This window comes from Panulirus ornatus, chromosome 42 (assembly GCF_036320965.1).
Source record: "Panulirus ornatus isolate Po-2019 chromosome 42, ASM3632096v1, whole genome shotgun sequence".
NCBI classification, from domain to species: Eukaryota; Metazoa; Arthropoda; class Malacostraca; order Decapoda; family Palinuridae; genus Panulirus; species Panulirus ornatus.
This window is the reverse complement of record NC_092265.1, coordinates 30,937,952-30,943,803: the sequence shown is the minus strand read 5'-3', so window position 1 is coordinate 30,943,803 and position 5,852 is coordinate 30,937,952.

The following is a 5,852-nucleotide window of genomic DNA, read 5'->3' as shown; positions in this document are numbered from 1 at the left end:
AGCAATACTCCTGAAACAGGAGTTGTGGGAGTATGTGATAGAATGTAAGAAAGTAAATTCTCGATTAATATGGGTAAAATTGAAAGTTGATGGAGAGAGGTGGGTGATTATTGGTGCATATGCACCTGGGCATGAGAAGAAAGATCATGAGAGGCAAGTGTTTTGGGAGCAGCTAAATGAGTGTGTTAGCGGTTTTGATGCACGAGACCGGGTTATAGTGATGGGTGATTTGAATGCAAAGGTGAGTAATGTGGCAGTTGAGGGAATAATTGGTATGCATGGGGTGTTCAGTGTTGTAAATGGAAATGGTGAAGAGCTTGTAGATTTATGTGCTGAAAAAGGACTGATGATTGGGAATACCTGGTTTAAAAAGCAAGATATACATAAGTATACTTATGTAAGTAGGAGAGATGGCCAGAGAGCGTTATTGGATTACGTGTTAATTGACAGGCGTGCGAAAGAGAGACTTTTGGATGTTAATATGCTGAGAGGTGCAACTGGAGGGATGTCTGATCATTATCTTGTGGAGGCTAAGGTGAAGATTAGTATGGGTTTTCAGAAAAGAGGAGTGAATGTTGGGGTGAAGAAGGTGGTGAGAGTAAGTGAGCTTGGGAAGGAGACCTGTGTGGGGAAGTACCAGGAGAGACTGTGTACAGAATGGAAAAAGGTGAGAACAATGGAAGTAAGGGGAGTGGGGGAGGAATGGGATGTATTTAGGGAATCAGTGATGGATTGCGCAAAAGATGCTTGTGGCATGAGAAGAGTGGGAGGTGGGCTGTTTAGAAAGGGTAGTGAGTGGTGGGATGAAGAAGTAAGAGTATTAGTGAAAGAGAAGAGAGAGGCATTTGGACGATTTTTGCAGGGAAAAAATGCAATTGAGTGGGAGAAGTATAAAAGAAAGAGACAGGAGGTCAAGAGAAAGGTGCAAGAGGTGAAAAAAAGGGCAAATGAGAGTTGGGGTGAGAGACTATCAGTAAATTTTAGGGAGAATAAAAAGATGTTCTGGAAGGAGGTAAATAGGGTGCGTAAGACAAGGGAGCAAATGGGAACTTCAGTGAAGGGCGTAAATGGGGAGGTGATAACAAGTAGCGGTGACGTGAGAAGGAGATGGAATGAGTATTTTGAAGGTTTGTTGAATGTGTCTGATGACAGAGTGGCAGATATAGGGTGTTTTGGTCGAGGTGGTGTGCAAAGTGAGAGGGTTAGGGAAAATGATTTGGTAAACAGAGAAGAGGTAGTAAAAGCTTTGCGGAAGATGAAAGCCGGCAAGGCAGCAGGTTTGGATGGTATTGCAGTGGAATTTATTAAGAAAGGGGGTGACTGTATTGTTGACTGGTTGGTAAGGTTATTTAATGTATGTATGACTCATGGTGAGGTGCCTGAGGATTGGCGGAATGCGTGCATAGTGCCATTGTACAAAGGCAAAGGGGATAAGAGTGAGTGCTCAAATTACAGAGGTATAAGTTTGTTGAGTATTCCTGGTAAATTATATGGGAGGGTATTGATTGAGAGGGTGAAGGCATGTACAGAGCATCAGATTGGGGAAGAGCAGTGCGGTTTCAGAAGTGGTAGAGGATGTGTGGATCAGGTGTTTGCTTTGAAGAATGTATGTGAGAAATACTTAGAAAAGCAAATGGATTTGTATGTAGCATTTATGGATCTGGAGAAGGCATATGATAGAGTTGATAGAGATGCTCTGTGGAAGGTATTAAGAATATATGGTGTGGGAGGCAAGTTGTTAGAAGCAGTGAAAAGTTTTTATCGAGGATGTAAGGCATGTGTACGTGTAGGAAGAGAGGAAAGTGATTGGTTCTCAGTGAATGTAGGTTTGCGGCAGGGGTGTGTGATGTCTCCATGGTTGTTTAATTTGTTTATGGATGGGGTTGTAAGGGAGGTAAATGCAAGAGTCCTGGAAAGAGGGGCAAGTATGAAGTCTGTTGGGGATGAGAGAGCTTGGGAAGTGAGTCAGTTGTTGTTCGCTGATGATACAGCGCTGGTGGCTGATTCATGTGAGAAACTGCAGAAGCTGGTGACTGAGTTTGGTAAAGTGTGTGGAAGAAGAAAGTTGAGAGTAAATGTGAATAAGAGCAAGGTTATTAGGTACAGTAGGGGTGAGGGTCAAGTCAATTGGGAGGTGAGTTTGAATGGAGAAAAACTGGAGGAAGTGAAGTGTTTTAGATATCTGGGAGTGGATCTGTCAGCGGATGGAACCATGGAAGCGGAAGTGGATCATAGGGTGGGGGAGGGGGCGAAAATTTTGGGAGCCTTGAAGAATGTGTGGAAGTCGAGAACATTATCTCGGAAAGCAAAAATGGGTATGTTTGAGGGAATAGTGGTTCCAACAATGTTGTATGGTTGCGAGGCGTGGGCTATGGATAGAGATGTGCGCAGGAGGATGGATGTGCTGGAAATGAGATGTTTGAGGACAATGTGTGGTGTGAGGTGGTTTGATCGAGTAAGTAACGTAAGGGTAAGAGAGATGTGTGGAAATAAAAAGAGCGTGGTTGAGAGAGCAGAAGAGGGTGTTTTGAAATGGTTTGGGCACATGGAGAGAATGAGTGAGGAGAGATTGACCAAGAGGATATATGTGTCGGAGGTGGAGGGAACGAGGAGAAGAGGGAGACCAAATTGGAGGTGGAAAGATGGAGTGAAAAAGATTTTGTGTGATCGGGGCCTGAACATGCAGGAGGGTGAAAGGAGGGCAAGAAATAGAGTGAATTGGAGTCATGTGGTATACAGGGGTTGACGTGCTGTCAGTGGATTGAAGCAAGGCATGTGAAGCGTCTGGGGTAAACCATGGAAAGCTGTGTAGGTATGTATATTTGCATGTGTGGACGTGTGTATGTACATGTGTATGGGGGGGGGGGGTTGGGCCATTTCTTTCGTCTGTTTCCTTGCGCTACCTCGCAAACGCGGGAGACAGCGACAAAGTATAAAAAAAAAAAAAAAAAAAAAAAAAAAAAAATATATATATATACATATATATACATATATTCGAACTAAGAGGATATGAACGCGCGCTTTCATAGAACATTCAAACTTCGAACAGCCAGGATTGAACCCGGGACCCCTGTGCAACAGGCGGGAGAGCTACCGCTAGGCTATGATCGCCACTGATAGGGAAATAACTATTCGAATACTATGTACTCGAATACCCTTCGTCTCACGTTGGTGAGCAACTGGGTCTACACCGGTCTTTTCCTGCCTGTTGCACAGGGGTCCCAGGTTCGATCCTGGCTGTTGGAAGCTTGTATGATATATATATATATATATATATATATATGAATAAAGTGTATATGAACGCGCACCTTCATAGAACATACAAAGCTCCATCAGCCAGGATCGAACCTGGGACACCTTGTGCAAGAGGCAGGCATGCTAACCGCTAGGCTAAGGGACTGTATAATAGGAAACAACTATTCGAAATACTAAGTACTCGAATACCCTTCGTCTCACTACGGTGAGCAACGGGGTCTATCGGTTGTTTCCGAACAGAACACATAGCCAGCTGAGAGCGTTTTACCGAACCTGACTGTACAACGCGGAGTTATATGAATACGAATAAAGTGTATATGAACGCGCACCTTCATAGAACATACAAAGCTCCATCAGCCAGGATCGAACCTGGGACCCCTTGTGCAAGACCCCTTGTGCAAACGCTCTCAGCTGGCTATGTGTTCTGTTCGGAAACAACCGATAGACCCCGTTGCTCACCATAGTGAGACGAAGGGTATTCGAGTACTTAGTATTTCGAATAGTTGTTTCCTATTATACAGTCCCTTAGCCTAGTGGTTAGCATGCCTGCCTCTTGCTACTTGATGTTCAATATAAAATTTTAACATATACATTCATCTTCACTAGAGAATAATTTTCATTGCACCTTAATCTTAATTACTCCTTGTTTCAGCTACATCCGTATCTTCCATTCATTCTTTTTTTTTTTTTTTTTTTTTTTATACTTTGTCGCTGTCTCCCGCGTCTGCGAGGTAGCGCAAGGAAACAGACGAAAGAAATGGCCCAACCCCCCCCATACAAATGTACATACACACGTCCACACACGCAAATATACATACCTACACAGCTTTCCATGGTTTACCCCGGACGCTTCACATGCCTTGATTCAATCCACTGACAGCACGTCAACCCCTGTATACCACATCGCTCCAATTCACTCTATTCCTTGCCCTCCTTTCACCCTCCTGCATGTTCAGGCCCCGATCACACAAAATCCTTTTCACTCCATCTTTCCACCTCCAATTTGGTCTCCCTCTTCTCCTCGTTCCCTCCACCTCCGACACATATATCCTCTTGGTCAATCTTTCCTCACTCATTCTCTCCATGTGCCCAAACCATTTCAAAACACCCTCTTCTGCTCTCTCAACCACGCTCTTTTTATTTCCACACATCTCTCTTACCCTTACGTTACTTACTCGATCAAACCACCTCACACCACACATTGTCCTCAAACATCTCATTTCCAGCACATCCATCCTCCTGCGCACAACTCTATCCATATCCCACGCCTCGCAACCATACAACATTGTTGGAACTACTATTCCTTCAAACATACCCATTTTTGCTTTCCGGGATAATGTTCTCGACTTCCACACATTTTTCAAGGCTCCCAAAATTTTCGCCCCCTCCCCCACCCTATGATCCACTTCCGCTTCCATGGTTCCATCCGCTGACAGATCCACTCCCAGATATCTAAAACACTTCACTTCCTCCAGTTTTTCTCCATTCAAACTCACCTCCCAATTGACTTGACCCTCAACCCTACTGTACCTAATAACCTTGCTCTTATTCACATTTACTCTTAACTTTCTTCTTCCACACACTTTACCAAACTCAGTCACCAGCTTCTGCAGTTTCTCACATGAATCCGCCACCAGCGCTGTATCATCAGCAAACAACAACTGACTCACTTCCCAAGCTCTCTCATCCCCAACAGACTTCATACTTGCCCCTCTTTCCAAGACTCTTGCATTTACCTCCCTAACAACCCCATCCATAAACAAATTAAACAACCATGGAGACATCACACACCCCTGCCGCAAACCTACATTCACTGAGAACCAATCACTTTCCTCTCTTCCTACACGTACACATGCCTTGCATCCTCGATAAAAACTTTTCACTGCTTCTAACAACTTGCCTCCCACACCATATATTCTTAATACCTTCCACAGAGCATCTCTATCAACTCTATCATATGCCTTCTCCAGATCCATAAATGCTACATACAAATCCATTTGCTTTTCTAAGTATTTCTCACATACATTCTTCAAAGCAAACACCTGATCCACACATCCTCTACCACTTCTGAAACCACACTGCTCTTCCCCAATCTGATGCTCTGTACATGCCTTCACCCTCTCAATCAATACTCTCCCATATAATTTACCAGGAATACTCAACAAACTTATACCTCTGTAATTTGAGCACTCACTCTTATCCCCTTTGCCTTTGTACAATGGCACTATGCACGCATTCCGCCAATCCTCAGGCACCTCACCATGAGTCATACATACATTAAATAACCTTACCAACCAGTCAACAATACAGTCACCCCCTTTTTTAATAAATTCCACTGCAATACCATCCAAACCTGCTGCCTTGCCGGCTTTCATCTTCCGCAAAGCTTTTACTACCTCTTCTCTGTTTACCAAATCATTTTCCCTAACCCTCTCACTTTGCACACCACCTCGACCCAAACACCCTATATCTGCCACTCTGTCATCAGACACATTCAACAAACCTTCAAAATACTCATTCCATCTCCTTCTCACATCACCACTACTTGTTATCACCTCCCCATTTGCGCCCTTCACTGAAGTTCCCATTTGCTCCCT